The following is an 18004-nucleotide window of genomic DNA, read 5'->3' as shown; positions in this document are numbered from 1 at the left end:
GGATGCGGGGGGGGGGGGGGGGGGGGGAGGGGAGAAGGAAGGTAAATGTCTGTGAGTTAATGATATTAGAGGTGATAATTGGGGAAGCTATCTTTGTAATGGGTAAGATAGCTAGAGTCTTTGTTGAGCCCCCCGTGTAAAGTGTCGAATTTTAGCATGAATGCCAGTTCAGAGGATTCCCTTTCAAGTGCAGATTTAAATGGCTTCTGAAGCAGGATGCAGGTAATTAAGTCATTGAGACAGTGTCCTTTCTGGTTGAAATGGCAAGAAACTGTTTTTTCTTTGTGATCCTGTCTAATATTTGTTTTGTGGGCATTGATCCTTTGGCGAAGTGTCTAAGACGTTTGTCCAATGTACAAAGCAGACGGACACTTTCAGCACATGATAGCATATATTATATTTCTGGATGCGCAGGAATATGCGTTCTTGATCTTATAACTCACTTGGTTAGGTCCAAAAATGGTATCAGCAGAGTGAATATGTGGACAAGGCTGGCAACGGGGTTTGTTGCAAGGGAAGGTACCAGGGTTGGTATAGTGTGGTATGTCCTGTGGCTTTTTCTTTCTTTCTTTCTTTCTTTCTTTCTTTCTTTCTTTCTTTCTTTCTTTCTTTCTTTCTTTCTTTCTTTCTTTCTTTCTTTCTTTCTTTCTTTCTTTCTTTCTTTCTTTCTTTCTTTCTTTCTTTCTTTCTTTCAGAAACTGAAAGGTGAAAAAAATCAAAACGTACTAAAGAAAGTATACCATGGAACTGCTAGGGGATGTTCATAAAGCCAAAAATTTGAGAAAATTCCAAAAAGGACCAGATCTTTAGCTGGATAATGGAAATATCCATAATTGTTATAGTTAATAATAACAAAATGTATTAGAAGGACCTTAAGGACTAATCCCTAACTATTAGCAATCAGAATAAGACCTTGGGGGAGGGGAGAGGGACAGATTCTGCAACTGTTCTCTGAGGTGTTTCTTGCTCCTTCCTCTGAGTTATCTGGTGCTGACTATTGTCACAATCAGGATTTATCTATATGTATAATGTTCATACATTGCATGATCATAGAGGACTTTAAATTTCTTGAGGTCTCATTTTGCTAGAATTAAAACAAATTTGGTATTCCTTAATATTATAGATGACAATTTCCTAACTCAAAAAGAGTTGCATCCAACAAGGGGATAAAGACAGATAAAGATGCACTCAGCACAGAACTAAAAATTAATGGTAACTGAGATATTAGTGATAGAGTACGTCTACACTGCGGGAGCTATTTCAGGATATTGGAAGTATCCTGAAATAACTATTCCATGTCTATTGAAGAAGCCCATTATTTCAAAATAGATTTTGAAATAACGGGCGGCTAATTCCCACATCCTGGTAACCCTCATTCCACGAGGGTTAAGAGGAATTTCAGAATAGTGTGTTATTTTGAAATTTAGTGCTATGTAGACAGTGCTAAATTACAAAATAAGCTATTTCAAAATACAATCGAAATAAGCTACACAATTTGTGTAGTACAAATTGTGTTGTTTATTTCAAGTGAAGGGTGCTGTGTAGGTGCACCATAATGACTTGATAACATTTACAAAGGGCAAACAGAATAAAGTTTGAACAGAATATAATTCATGCCACTCACCATGGTTTTATGGAAAATAGATCCAATTGAACTGACTTGATAGCATTTTTTATGAGATTACAAGTTTGTTTGACAAATGTTATAATGTTGATGTAATATATTTAGAGTTCTGCAAGGGATTTCCTTGGTATCTGATGACATTTTAATTAAAAAACTAAAAAAATATTAAATTAATACGATACACATTAAATGCATTAAAAGCTGGCTAAGTGATAGGTCTGAAAATAATAGTGGTTAGGAAGACACATCTCTAAAACCATCATCAAAATCAGTAGACAGGCAAAGGTTTGAATGAATATGAAAACAACTAGAAAGAGGCACACAGGAATTTCCATGTTGGCTCAGACTAGCTTCTTATCTCTGATGGTAGCCAATAGCTTCAGAGGCAGGTGTAAGAAAATCTGTAATAGTCACCTGTGAGGTAATCTGCTCTTTCAATATAAAAAAAAAAACCCACTCTTATAATGAATCATGCTGATAAGGAGGATTCTGTGGTGGCTTTGTATTTTATACCTGGTCTGCCTCGCCAAAAGAAACTTCCTTTGACTGGATACCAATCTCACTGCATATTGAAAAGAATATAGAAAAAGTTTTATTTGATGCTTTTTACACAAAGTAAAACCCTTGAGAATATTTTAAAAAACAGCATTGTTTTCTCTTTTTTTCAGCTGATTGCATAGTTCTCACTGTCTATTAATATCAGCCCTGGTAAAATGTATATTTCCATATCCAACACCTCACATTCTGTGGTGTAGATGAAATTGCAGTAAACACAAGCTGCCCTTGTGACTTTAAAATCACACACTTCCCCCCTGCTCTATCACAAGCTGTTAGACTACAACTGGCCACAGAAACAAGTACTTAAAAATCACGATGGCACTTAACAGTTGATGTCACATAAAACAAAAAATCCCACATTCTAATGCAAATATTTAGATAAATGTTCTAAAATTATTTAGCCCCATGAAAAAAATAAATGCAGTTAATTTTCTGAGGTTTATATTAAAATGTTTTCATTCCATTTATTGCCATTTTAGATGTCTATTCTTGTATTCAACTGGACATTTTTCAAACCTGTCAGTTATGACCTCTGCTCTTTGGCAGTTCCTTTGCTTAATGTGCTAAAGGAAGTGGAGTGTTTAAAAGTGATGTAAAACAGATCAATTCACCCAACAACCAAAGCTGGTAAGAGTCCTGAGCAAATTTGCAAAAAGGCAGTACAAACATCATCTATCGAGAACCGAATGAATGGGGAATCTGTGGTATTATCCTCACAAGATTATTCTTCTTGTGCCCATTTTTGAAAGATTCCAAGATGGCCTCCATTGGTAAAGACTTAAGTTTCAAATCTTGGAACTGTAAATTAAATGTAAATTGAAGTAGAACAGCTTTCTCACAAGATCATGTAGAAGAGAACTCAGGAAATTCTCAGATCTCAGTGCAGGGTTCCCCTGTCGAGTGTAAAACATGTCACTATAGTTTAATGGAGCACCCACAGAGATGACACTTGAAGGAGAAGAAATTCATCTTGTGCAATAACTGGAGTTCAAGATGTGTGTCCCTGTGAGTGTTCCACTAACTGCCCTCCTTCCCTTTTGCTTTGGAGTGGCCCTTGCAGGATTTTGCAGTAGAGAAGGAATTTAAAACAGTTCTTCATGTAGCTTTAGCACCACTACCAAGCGGGTACCACTACCAAAAATCTCCAGTCTGGGCCATCCTTAGTGGAGTGCAGGGCCTGGGAAATAAGCCCCGAATACCTAATTTGCTAAGGGTAGCTTCCCCCAGCTCTACCCAGGCCCTGCTCCCACTTCACCCCTCCCCAATGATTCACCCTGACTTTTCCTGCCTCCACTCTGGCCCCCCTTCTTCTCTGCCCAGTCCCACCTTCTCCCTAGGCAGGGCATGCTGTGCCCTCACTCCTCTTTCCTGACCTCTCCCCGCAGTGCTTGCTGGTGCTGTAAAACATCTGAACTGTGACAGACGGAAGGTGCTGGGAGGGAAAGAAGGGCAGTCGCTGATCAGTGGGGCCTGCGGGCGGGCAGGAAGTGTGGAGGTGAGGAGGAAGAGGAAATTCTGGTGTGGACTGAAGGTGCTGCCTGTGGGTGCGCCATCCTCAGAGCACAGAACCTCCCAAAGCAAGAGGCCCAGCACACTCACCCTGAATCACTGTACCATAGGAACAGCTCTTTCTCCAACCAAAGACATAAGCTGCAGGTGCACCTGAAATGGATCATCCACAGAGGCACATATTGTGAAGAACTCCAATTCAGTTTGCACAGTGGAGAGAGGTAAGTAGCAGGCACCTGCACTGTAGTGGGACTAGGGCTGTTTAACATATTCATGGACATCTGGAAAAAGGGCAAACAACAAGTCGGCAAAGTTTGCAGACAATAAAAAATTACTCAACATAATTAAGTCCAAAGTTAATTGCAAAGACTTACAAGTGGATCTCAGAAAACTGAGAGAATGGGCAAGAAAATGTCAGATGAAATTCAATGTTGATAATTCAAAGTATTACACATTGGAAAACATAATTGCAGTTCTATTTGCCGCATCTCAGAAAAAGGTATGTTGAAATGTAATCCCTTCATATAACACAAGAGGCAGGGTCACCCAATGAAATGAATAAGCAACAGGTTTTAAACAAACATAAGGAAGTAGCATTTTACATTGTACATAGTCTGTGGAACTTGTTGTCAGAGCATGCCGTGAAGGCCAAAATTATAACTGTTAAAAAAATAAAATAATGAAGGGTAAGTCCATCAATGGCTATTAGCCTAGAGGGCCAGGGACACAGTCTTATTCTCTTAGGATAGTGATAGAGATGTAGCCGTGTTAGTCTGGTGTAGCTGAAACAAAATACAGGACTATGTAGCACTTTAAAGACTAACAAGATGGTTTATTAGATGATGAGCTTTCGTGGGCCAGACCCACTTCCTCAGATCAAATAATGGAAGAAAATAGTCACAACCATATATACCAAAGGATACAATTTAAAAAAAATGAACACACATGAAAAGGTCAAATCACATTACAGAACAGAAGGGGGATGTAGGGGGGGGAGGGGGAAGGAAGGTGAATGCCAGTGAGTTAATGATATTAGAGGTGGGGAAGGGGAAATGTCTGTGAGTTAATAGTATTAGAGGTGATAATTGGGGAAGCTATCTTTGTAATGTGTAAGATAGCTGGGGTCTTTGTTAAGTCCCATGCGGAGAGTGTCGAATTTTAGCATGAATGCCAGTTCAGAGGATTCCCTTTCAAGTGCAGATTTGAATGTCTTCTGAAGTAGGATGCATGTTAGCAGGTCATTGAGACTGTGTCCTTTCTGGTTGAAATGACAAGCAACTGTTTTTTCTTTGTGATCCTGTCTAATGTCTGTTTTGTGGGCATTGATTCTTTGGCGAAGGGTCTGAGACGTTTGTCCAATGTACATAGCAGACGGACACTTTTGGCACATGATTGCATAGATTATATTTCTGGAGGCGCAGGAATATGTATTCTTGATCTTGTAAATTTTAAATTGTAATTTTTAAATTTGATCTTGTTTTTTTTAAATTGTATCCTTTGGTATATATGGTTGTGACTATTTTCTTCCATTATTTGATCTGAGGAAGTGGGTCTGGCCCACGAAAGCTCATCATCTAATAAACCATCTTGTTAGTCTTTAAAGTGCTACATAGTCCTGTATTTTATTCTCTTAGGGTGCGTCTACACAGCAGGGCTAAACTTAAAATAAGCTACACAAATTGACCTACGTCAACTGTGTAGCTTATTTTGAAATTTTGAGCATCTACACAACACTTAGAGAACTCTTCCGCCGACTTCCCTTTGTGAGAGTTACAGGAGTCGGAGTGAGAAGTCCTCCAGCTTGACATTATTTTGACATTATTTCGAAATAACTGCCTGCTGTGTAGCAACAGACTAAGTTATTTTGAAATAATGTTGCTGTGTAGACATTCTCTTAATGTCCTTAACTGTCTGATTGCTGAAAATTGGGACTGAATGATAAGGAATGTCTCTCTCAATATATTTCCCTGTTCTGATCACTCCATCTGGCACTGGCCACTGGCACTCACTGCAGCTTGCAAACAGGATATTGGACTCCATGGACTATGGTCTCTGGCCCTGCTATTCTTATGTCCTTAAAATGGCCAGTTTCTCAATGAAAAAATCATTATATGTTAACACCATAATGAATTATTTCAGTTATAAACACAATGGGAACATCAACATTATACAGAACATCGACACCGCTATGGTCGATTTTCTGTGGTTCTATTTAGTTGGTCTAGTATAGATCCACTAGATTGAATTGAAAGGGCACCCGTGTCAGCACCAGTAGTCCTGTTTCTCACAAGGAGTAAGGGAAGCCAAGGGGAGCATTTGCTTCTGTCAGCCTCCCTCTGTGTGGACAGCACGGAAACTTGACATAAGATTACGTTGACTCCAGCTGCATAAATTACATTGCATTTCTTACTTGAACCTTCCCAGGCCAATGTTTCATATTTTCAGGTTATTTTGTGGTGAAACACTAGTAAATATGATGAACCAAAACATTTACATAAAAAAGTATGCTTTGAAGATACAGCTGCTTTTTATTGAGAAAAGAAAGCTTTTGCTGGTAATTTTCAACCAACTATATTTCTAAATGTTACTCATGATTTTAGCTTTCTAATAATAATAATTAGGACTGCTCCATTTTTACATCATTTTCATACTAATTTGAAAATAAGACATAGCGAGCTTAAGTTGTCTTATATTCGAAATTACATTTGTTGTGTAATTTATAGGGGAACCAGGTGAACACATTTTTATAGCCAGTATTTGTGATCTAATATTTAGAAGACTGCATGTATTCAGCATATGAAAGGTGACAGGTGATCTCTAATGTTTCTCTCTTAGCATCTGGATGTCCTCATCATATTTTTAAAGGGCTTTTGTATGCCTGGGAACAGAATAATACAAAACTAATAAATTAAAAAAAAATAGTTTTCAAATGTGTCTCCATATAAATATGCATGATCTATGTTTTCAGTTGTACATAATGAGCATTAGCTTTAAAAACAAACCAAACATTAGGCTACATAAATGCCATCTTGGAATGGAGATATATGAGTTTTAGATGAGATGCACAGAATCAAATGTACTGTTGCAGGTTGTGTTTTAATTAACTGGGGATATAATCACCTTAGTGCATACAACTGTCCATATATTTGTTTATGTAGAAAATGTAACAGGTGTGAGGAAGATCAAATTTACTGTCTTCCATAAATGAGGACATATCTGATAAGTCCTGACTGGTAACGTACATTTCTGCTGCCAGATACTGCAAATACAGTCTGGTATCTTAGCAGTCCTTATTTAAAATGTTATTTTTAAATGCTATGACCTGATTTTTAGCTGTGCATTTGAAATACAGGACCAACATACTATATTTTTGGAGGGGTGGGGGGAGTTCTTACATAACATACTAAGCCCTCAGGGCTAATTCTCTTGTGCAGACCCACACAGTCTTGGCTAGAATTGCTAGCAACCAGAGGCATTGTTCCTTACCGCAGCACAATTCCGGTGGGAGCCTCTATTCAGGGGAATTTTTTATTCAGTTTAAAACAGTGAAAGCAATTTTTAAAGCTAGTTAATTGTGAGGTTTACACCTGGTTTAGATAGATTTTTACCTGTTTGTGGCTATAAGTGTGGGTCTTGAATCTGCTTCAGTAAAACAAGCTAGATCACTTTAAACTAGCTCTGTAGTAATTGAAAGGCTCTTCAATCATTTTAGCTGAACTTGTTTGGAGATGGTTAGAAATCTTCCCCTGTGTTGACTGGAGTTGGGAATGCTGGGGGTGCATGGGCAATCAGATCCCTTTTGTAAAGGTGGATGTTCCCATCATGTCTATAGATTTACCATCCTTCTGTTCTGCCCCATTCCTATTACAGGGGACTAGTAATAAAGCCCTTTTCCGGAGGATCGCGCCAGTCTAGACGCTCTTTTCCGGCTTTTCCCCAAGCTGGAAAAAAAAGCGGCGGCCATGTTTATTTAAATCCCGCAGGGGATATTTAAATCCCCCGCGGATTTCCCTATTCTGACTTGCCTGCTTTGCATGCCTCTTCCGGAGAAGGGGCCAGTCTAGACGTAGCCGTGGTGTTCGTGTTAGCATGAAGCAGTCCCAGCACACTCTGTTGTTTAACACCGAGTTTTTTTAATCTTCCACTAATGCGTTACTGCTGATGCAGCTCCACTAGTTGTAGGAACAGTGGAACCAGTGTGGACCAGTGACTAGAATTTTAACCATTGTGTCTTGTAGATCCAATTGTATTGGTGGTAATAGTGCTTGTGAATGGAAGGACAGCGATTGTGACATTCCCCTTTCACAGGAGAATGAAAAGCAGTGAGATGGATTTTCAATTCTATGGAAAGAAAGGCAGTTTTTTTCTTCAAGTCTTTCCTCATTTGGATCATTGGTGTTGTTACACTTGAAAAAATTTCACGGGATCTTTATTGGGGGATAAGGCAAATGCCACATTTATTGACAATGTAACATTGTTCTGTTATATGCGTACCCCGCAACCCCAAGTCTTGTCATTGCTTAAAGTTATCAGTTTGTTACTTACACTAACTTACCGGCCAGGAAAGTTAAATGAGAGGGGGGAGGAGCGGGAACTTCTTTTGGTTCAGACTGACACTGATTTTAACAAGACAAAACATGGCGATTTATGAAAAGTGCCCTATTTTTTATTGGACTTTTTTCCATTTAGGTTTATACACTTTGCTGCATTCGCTCTTAAAACAAAACTAATGGTAATTAATTAACATCATTTTATTTGGAAGTTATTCTTTTTTGTTATTTGAAATTAGTATGTTAGTGCCTTTTTGTAAGTGTTCATTTGTAAAGGGGTGCTTGTTCTTAACTTTAAGGCCATTCATATGTTTTGTACCAATTTATCTTCTATTGGGCCCTGTTGATGGTATCTTGCCATCTTTAAGTTTTAAGCAGATTCGCCACCTTTCTTGACCATTTGAACTCTGAAACTGTTAAGCCTACAAGTTGTTATCTTTTCAAACATTTACATTTCAAACTTATTTACTTCCCCTTCCCAGGAACTACACAATTATCACATAAGAAAAGGAATACAATTGTCCATACAAAAGGTATTAATTTATTTTCAATACAAAGCTTCTATTAGTACAAACTTTTAATTTATTTGTTATATTTTTTATAACACAATCTATATTTTAACTACTTCTTAAAGCAACAGTATGATCATGCTGAATTGCAAGAATTTTTTTTGATCTCTTTCTGTTTTTACATTAAATACAGACACAAACAGTTTGCCTGATACATTTTTATTAAGGGCCTAGAAGTCTGTTCTTTTCTGCTAATCAGAGAAGGATGGCTGGCAGAGTTATTGTTGTTTAACATTTATTCTCATATTACCCATTAAGCATATTACATAAAATATTGTAAAACTCTGTAGTCTATAGTGTACATGAGCCTCAGCCTTCCCCTTCCCCATTCAGTTCTGCCTTGTTGCACCCTGGCTCTTCTCCCCTCCTTTCTAGTGCCTCCTTTGGCCATGAAACATTTGATCTGCGGGAAGTGGTAGGCATTGAGAGGGAGGGGAAGGTGCTGACTGGCAGGACCTGGTGGTTTGCTGGAGGCTCTGGAAGAAGGAGGTAGTTCTGGTAGGGAGCTACCAGTGGCTGCTTAGTATCCACCATTTTCCCCTTTTTCCATGCTTTTCCTCTTGCCATTCCAAAGAATCACAAACTCTATATTTCTCAGGCATGCCAAACAAGTTGCCTAGTAGCATAGGCAGTGGGTAATGTAGGCAAGGGAAGGCACTGTCTTCTCCAAACTGCCTACATGCCTGGGAAGACTGGGCTCAGGGCCACAGCACCCCAGCAGCTGGGGGGGGGGGGGGGGGGGGAGGAAGGGGGCGAAGCTGGGGCTGTGATGTGGCAGTCCTAGCCCTCCAGATGGCCAGGAAGGATCAGGCAGGGGTTGGGTAGAGCTTGGCTCCCTGTGGGGGGGAGGTTGCTGAAGGGGTGGGACCACGGGATGAAGAAGCAGGGTGGGGACTTGTCTTCCTTAGCTTGGCCTACACCCATCACCCATGCCTAGTGTACAAATGAGTGAGCTGTGATGCCTGAGGGGAATAGTAGTATCTGCTAATTGGTAACAAATTGTAATATCCCAAGCATCCACTTAGATCATTCCTGGGAGAGATAGCCTGGCCTTCCCCAATACCACAAGAAATAGTGTGATTTCCTGAGTGGCTGTGTCCTGTCAAAGTAATGAAGAAGCATTTTGAAGATATTTACAGTGCAGAGCTTGGTTTTGCCCAGGTTTATGCATTCAAACTGGTACAAAGTTCCTTCATTCCCCAATTTCAAAATTTCTAACAGGACTGAATTATGTCTAACACCCCTACTCACCTCTACCATTAGGACTTAAAAACTAGACCGTGGTCCTCCCCATTTCCTTTCCCATCCCTGCAGCTCTGCAATGATTGTTTACCCAGAGTAACTGTGGTTCTTTGACATGTTTCATTCATGGTGATCCAATGACACCTCCCTCCCCACAACACCTGTTCCTTTGGAGTCTGTCTCTTCTGGAATTCTGACTGAGTGGTTTGGTTGAGAAGTGGTCAAGGCCATTCTGTCCTAAATGCCTTAGAGTGAGGGAGGACATTCAGGGTACAGTCACGGCCACAGGTCTGAACAAAATAGATTTTGCTAGTGAAAATACTCCATGAGGCACATGCTCACCAGAATGGGGTCCACAGGGACAAAACCTCTCTTTAAGGCAAGTGACAGTTCTTTCTCTTTTCTTTAAAATGCTGGGATTGATGGCAATTTATTATCAGTGAACATTTTGGAATGGAGTTATTTCAGTTGTGCCACAGAGGCATCACAGTGATTTTCTAAACAAATAAATCTATAAAACCATTTGCAATTTTCCCCCGTACAAGCTGATGGTACTCTAGAGACCTTATATTCCTCTAAGATATTTTCTATACCTCATTATCTTCCAGTTTAGCTCAGTGTTCTGGCCAACTGTCAGATGGCTGTGAATGCTGCTGCTAATGAACTGTAAACTGTCCAGGGAATAAATGTTGTCCTAGCATTTAGTATTACTGATTTGGAGATCTTACATATACAGACAACAGAGTTACAGTTCTCTTTCTTTCACTTCACAGCCATGTTAAATAATAATTCAGTCTAACATATTCCTGCAGACAAACTGTTGTGTGGTGCTGCATACAGCCGTTATCCATGTGATTCAATCACAAGGAGGAGGAGAGATCATAATTCACAAGAGGTGAATGTTCAATCTTTAATTAGCAGTCAAAAACATTTTGTATCAGGATTAGGAATTCATATATAAGTGTCTCTTTTCTCCCTGGGAAATGAAGTTCTCCCTGTCGTATGGGCAATGTGAAGGTGCCCTATAAACTACAAAGCACGGGCACACAGAATGGTCACAGTTCTACTCTGTTACAAGAGAAACCCCATTAGAATCAGTTGACATACTGGCATTACTGAGAGTAGATTTGGGTCTGATCATTATAAAGCACTGACGCTCATGGGAGGCCACAGATTTCCTAGTATTTTAATGTAGAGTAAGAATAAATTAAGGCCAAAGGTACAACAAAAACTTGTTTTTATAGCACTTCCATAGCGTAGCTTTTTAGAAGTCAGTGCCACAAAAATAACCTCTCCTCTGGAAATACCAGTTTAAAGCCCTGGTCCTGCAACAAGAATCAGTCACATTTTCGAACAAACAGATTCATAGTCGAACAGACATATAAACTATTATCACTCTTAGGCAAGACCTGACCCTCTCTGCTTCCTGACTGGGATTTCAGTGCTGCACTGTTGCCTATTTTACACCATGATCAATTTTCACTGGAGATCCCTCAATTGGATAGTTTCCAGCATAGATTTACATATGGGTTCTGAGATATGAGTCCAATCCTGGAACCACAAACCTGCCCACAGTAGATATAGACATGGCAAGCCAGTTGCCTACTGGAAAAAATTCCTTCTTTCCTTCCTTCCGCTCTCTTTTCCATTTCAAGTGCAAGATGCTTCTCCTGAAAGGGGTCAGTTACTGATGGAAGATATGGACCATTGCTGTTTGCTGTTGGCTTGCTTCTCCCAGCTTGCAATGTCCTCATCAGTTTTCTTAAGATATTCTTTCAGTATATCTTTGTAGTGTTCCCTGTGATCTCTGAACATGGGGGAACTGGAATAAAGGACTTGTTTTGGGAGGAAAGAGTCTGGCATCTCTGCACAATATCCAGGCCATAGAAGTTAGAACATAAGAAAATAAAAACAGCCATACTGGGTCAGACCAAAGGTCCATCTAGCCCAGTATCCTGTCTGCCGACAGTGGCCAGCATCAGGTGCCCCAGAGAGGGTGGACCGAAGACAATGATCAAGCAATTTGTCTCCTGCCATCCCCCTCCAGCCTCTGACAAACAGAGGCCAAGGACACCATTTTATCCCCTGGCTAATAGCCTTTTATAGACCTAACCTCCATGAAATTATCTAGCTTCTCTTTAAAATCTGTTATAGTCCTAGCCTTCACAGCCTCCTCTGGCAAGGAGTTCCACAAGTTGACTACACGCTGTGTGAAGAAGAACTTTCTTTTATTAGTTTTAAACCTGCTACCCATTAATTTCATTTGGTGTCCTCTAGTTCTTCTATTTAGAGAACTAATAAATAACTTTTCATTATCCGCCCAAGTTGGTACATGAGGATCATTGCTTCAATGTTGTTGACATTGACCTCAGCAAGGAATGCTGGGTTTAGTGCAGTGATCTTCCCATCTTGACAGAAAGGATCTTCTGAATGCTGGAGGTATTTCTCCAGATTCTTGAGGTGCTTTTGATAGATCACCGGTTGTCTCATCCACAAAGCATGTAGGAACAACAGTTGTCTTATAGACCTGAATCACGGTGATCTTCAGTATGCTGATATCTATGTCATTCTGTGCACAGTGAGAATGACCTCAGTCCATTCTGAATTTCCTTGTACAAGCTTATCAAAACCTAGGACTCTGGTTTAATATTGAGAAGACAAGGGCTGCAGAGAGACCTGCTGGGCCCCTGGACAAGATCAGGGGGAAGCTCCATGTCTCTGGAAAGGGTGGGGCTTTAGGCAGAAGGGGCATGGCTGGGACAGCCTTCCCTAGTCAGCTCTTCAGAGCTGTCCAGAGCACGCTGCTTGGAGCTCTGGCTGCTGCCTTCCCCCACCCTCACATGTTGGTGGCCCCGAAGAAGGCTAAAGTGTTCCATAAACCTTCTTCTGGCCTTGAACATGACACCCCACAAATCACCATTTAGAGACCGATTTTGAAGACAGCTGAGTGCTTTTGCTGCCTCAGTAGCCAACTTTCTCTAAATGCAAAAATCAACAGTGAGTTCCAGCACAGAGTCCAGTGCACAAAGTGTGGGAAATTGTTCCCACATATTCACACCATGATATCCCCAGCCTAAAGACCAATTCTGATGCTTCAATTTCTCTTGGAGAGCTATGAACAGTATGTGGCCATCAGTTTCTTGTTAGCGCCTGGCTCTTTCTAAACAAGCACATTTATTCTATAGGTAATAGTATTACAGAGAAAACATATAAAAACAATGAAGTTCCTACACACGGTAAAATCTTACCATGGTCACCCATCAGCATTGTAAACTTGGGGGTAGCTACAATGGCTATGAAAATTTACATCTGATCTTGGAATTCAAATATCTACCACTTACTGAATATTAACAAGCCAAAAGTTCTCATGCCTTAGATAGGTTGTGTGAAAAAAGCATTTTTCCTGGCTAGATATCATTAAAAGGGTTTTCTATGACATTTATATCACTCCAGGTAATGGGACTTTTGTTAAATAAAATAAGCCCAGAAAAAGAAATTTGCATGGTTGGGAGCACATGGTTCTTTTAAAACTGTTTTACAGGTTTTTTTAAATTTACTTTTGTACCTTGTTTCTAAAATACATATACAGGTACTGTAAATTAAATCTAAGCATGTGAAAATACATCAAAGTATCATATGACATACCTTTATGGACTCAAAGACTGAACCTGAGCACAACATAAGGTTGGAGTCAAAATTGTTCTTGCTTCAAGTTTCCTGCTTTTTTAGTTTTTGTTGTTGTTTCAGACGGACATCAGAATATGACAGCCATGGGTTTTTTTTTTAAGTTTTATATATTTGTGTCTATGTGTTTGCCTGTTTACTAGCCGATAACAAGGAAGAGAGGAGAGGGACCCAGTAATGGAATATAAAGATGGGAGGGGGCGTGGATTATTAAATACACTTGAACCTCCAGAGGCAACATATTTCTATCATTTCCTCTGGCACCAAAAGTGGTTGGCATGAGAACAACTGTCTCATTTACTCTCTTTAGAGTAAGAAGACAAAGTTACTGGTAGGAGTTGCACTACCCAAGCAAAACAAAAAAAGGAGTGTTTCACTAATTGTCATATCTATTCTGCACAGACTCCTTCCTCATGTGCTTTTCAAATTAGCAACATGAAGCATATTAAACTGATTAAGTGCTATGTGAATTTAGGATCAAGCTGGTTGAAAGCAGGGAATTGCCTTTGGAAGTCTAAAACCATGGGGCATTGAGGAGAACTGGTAAAACTGTAACATATCTGGGTTTGGTTATGAATTAGCTAGGACATAAGCTATAGACAATGATCTATTTTTAGACTGGAGTTATAGGATACAAGTATGATTAGCATCGGGGGTAATATGTTTAATGTTCATTTTGACCTCTTATGTAAGCCAATGGGCCTGGTTTAGTCCCTGGTGTAAGTCAGGGCGCACAGCCTACAAAGGGAGGCTTATTACCAGCACAGGGGAAGCCAGCAGAAAGGCAGGATGACTTCCAAGCAGCCAGCCTAGCCCCAAAATTCCCAATGAAGGGCTAAGTGGGTGGATTTAGAAGGAATCAGTACAATCTTACTGGGGCCTATGCTGTTAGACTCCAGTGGAACATGGCAAAGATTAAAGCTGTTTTCCCAGGCAGAACTCACAGAAGACTATGGCCAGGAAAACATTGCTAGGCCTCTCTCTCTGCTCAGCCACCCCCCTTCATCTGCACAAGGAGGAACAATTTGCCAAGAGCCTCGTCCACCGCATGGCGTTGTTAACACTAAGTCAGGGTTTTACTGAGCGTTCCCCTGCCAGCTGCCACCTATTTATCAACTTGGCGTCCAGACTGCCTGAAGACGCTCTCAAAAGCAAGCCCTGAGTGCTATTCACAGAATGGCCACCAGGGCACCTGTGCTTTTTTCGATTGCCTTTTCTTTCAAAAAAATGTCCCTCTTCTGTGTCCATACACGCCTTTTTTCAAAAGAGCTCTTTTGAAAAAGGTGTTCTTCCACACAGTTTGGGATTTACTAATGTTGAAAAAACCCTGCATGCTTTCGATTCAATTTCTAAAAAACGAGATTGCAGTGGATGCAGGTGATTTTTTTTTTTTTTTTGGAAAAAGGGCTGGTTTTTTTGAAAAAAATAAATGTAGTCTAGACATACCCTTAGAGGTGCCGGAGGATGGGCTTTAAACTTCCCAGGTTTCTGGATGGGGACTCAGCCTGGATCTGTTTTGTAAACTTAACAGGAACCCCCAGATATTGATTCAGCCCTTATTGATGCTAACACCATCTGACAGAGGGGTCACTGACACATGATGCACCATTAATTGCTATATGTATTCTTCCACTATGGACACACATCATGTGGAGATGCTAGATGACCCCCTGATTCTTAAGAGAGATGATAAATCTTAAATACATTAAATCAGAACACAGATAGTTCAAATGAGCTGTAGAGAAAAGCTGTCTGTAATCATGCAGTGCCTTCTTTATTCATTGAGATCTTTGTTTATGACCCTGATAATTAATTTTGTTGTGGTACCTCTCTTCAGCAGAGGTACATAATAATAATTCTCATGTTAACAGGGAATTTAGGAAACCAGGTATTTGGCTATTTGTTTAATCCATAGAATACTGTTGTTTTCCAGGTTACCGCCCAAATTAATGCTTACACCCAGGATAATCTCTGCAGTCTACACAGGGTTAACACAGGGACAAAACATAAGGAGAACACATATCAGAGGGGTAGCCGTTTTAGTCTGAATCTGCAAAAACATCTGACGAAGTGGATTTTTGCTAGTCTATAAAGAGAACAAAGTGCTTTCCAGCTGGGGGAGTGCAGAATTCAAGAAATTTATAGGCCAAGAGCATATATACAGGAGAGATACTCAAAATGACAGGTTTCATGATAAACCCATATGACTGAAAGAGAGAAGGTGCAACAGCACATCTGAACACCAAGGATCTTAAGTCTGACAGTGACACTGAAAGGATCTGGAGGTAGTTTCCCTGTGGTTCTTGGCACTGGCAAAACTTAAAGACGACACACGTTCAACCTAGCTTTGGGAGCATGGATTTATATTGTGCATGCAAACACACCTGGTGCACATACAGTCCCTTAACTTTGGATTAAAAGGAATGAGAGAGGTGGTTTGTTGTTCCCATGTGGCTCATCTAATGAAATATTTTTATTTTTTTGCCACAAGAGACTAGGGAATGCTAGAGCTGCCCACAAACATGTCACAAAATCCAACTTGCCCATGCAATCTGTGTAAATAAAATGCTACACCAGGGAATGTCAATGAGGACAAAAGACAAGATAAAACTGCCTCTGTCAGAGTGCCAAAGGAAGCATGAATGCCAAAGAATGAAAACCTATTCTCCAGAGCAAAGTGCGAAACCCAGGACAGAAAGTAAATAGTTTATAATGCCCATTATCATTTGGTAGGAGCAAAGCAAATCAATCTACTGTTAGTCTGTGCACATAAAAGGACACTGCACGTTTTTTGAGTAAGAGCTTAGAAGATGTAAATATCTCCTAATGTAGCCCATATTAGCATTAGTAACAGTTGGGTCTGAATCAAACATCCAACCCTGAAAAATCTTAATTCTTTCAAGTATCAGAGGGGTAGCCGCATTAGTCTGAATCTGCAAAAGCGGCGAGGAGTCCTGTGGCACCGTAGGGTATGTCTACACTACAGCACTAATTCGAACTAACTTAATTCGAACTTAAAAACTAGTTTGAATTAGCATTTTGCTAATTTGAACTAGCATGTCCACATTGAGTGGACCCTGAACCAAGGTTAAGGCTGGCCGGAAGCAGTGCTGGCAGGGCATCAGATTAGGACTTAAAGCGTGGAGCTGCTGCCTTAGGCTAGCCGAAGGCTGTGCTTAAAGGGACCCGACCCCGACCCCCACCCTGGACAGACAGTTCTCAGGGGTTCCCCACTCGCTTGTCTAACTCTTCATATAGCCTCTCTTCATATAGGACCCGTTCCAAACCCCTGATCATTTTAGTTGCCCTTTTCTGAACCTTTTCCAAGGCCAAAATATCTTTTCTGGGGTGAGGAGATCACATCTGTACACAGTCCTGAAGATATGGCGTACCATAGTTTGATACTTCCCCTCCTCCTTCTTCCCCTGGCTTCCCCCTTCCAGCTCCCTCCTCCCAGGTTTCCTCTTCCCCTCTCCCACCTCCTTTTCCCAGTCTCCCCGAGTTTTCTTCAATAAAGAGAGTTTCTATTTTTGAACACACGTGTCCTTTATTTTGTACATCAGGAAGGGGGGCTAGGGAGGGGTAAGTGGAAGAAGGTGAGGGAGGAATGGGGTACGAGCCCCCAATGCCGAGGACTGGGGTGGCTCTGCAGGCTCCTCGGGGTGGAAGCTCTCCTGCAGCCCCCCGATTGACACCCCACCCCGGATGGCAGCCTGCGGCAAGTGCAGCCAGGCTGATGGCCGAGTGCTGTGATGTGCCAAGTGTGGGCATTCAGGGCACTCCAAGCCAGGACTGCTTTGCTGTCCCTCATTGAGTTAGACAAGCGAGTGGGGAATCCCTGGGAACTGTCTGACCGGGGTGGGGGTCGGGTCCCTTTAAGCAAAAACCCGCAGAGTGTCCACACCTCAGGTGCGTTTTTGCAGAAGAAAATCTACAGTCAAAAAACAGAACAGAGGGCTTTTTGCAGTTTAGGTGTATACCTCCTTCTACTAAGCATAACTCCTTTTTGCGTAAGAGTTTTTGCACAAAACGGTATGTGTGGACGCTCAACAGGAGTTTCTTGTGCAAAAAGAGCCTATCACAAAGAGCACAGGTGCTCTGATGGTTATTCTGTGAATGGCAATCAGAACTTTCTTGAGCAAGAGTGTCCATGCAATGTGCTTTTGAGGTGTGGACGCGCTTTTGCACAAGAAGTTCTTGTAGGGTGTGTCTAGACTACAGAGTTTTGTTGACAAAACTGGACTTTTGTCGACAAAACTATACCTGCG

The sequence above is a fragment of the Pelodiscus sinensis genome, chromosome 3 (assembly GCF_049634645.1).
Source record: "Pelodiscus sinensis isolate JC-2024 chromosome 3, ASM4963464v1, whole genome shotgun sequence".
In the NCBI taxonomy this organism is placed as follows: domain Eukaryota; kingdom Metazoa; phylum Chordata; order Testudines; family Trionychidae; genus Pelodiscus; species Pelodiscus sinensis.
The sequence above is the reverse complement of the archived record's forward strand: the minus strand, read 5'-3'. Positions refer to the sequence as shown.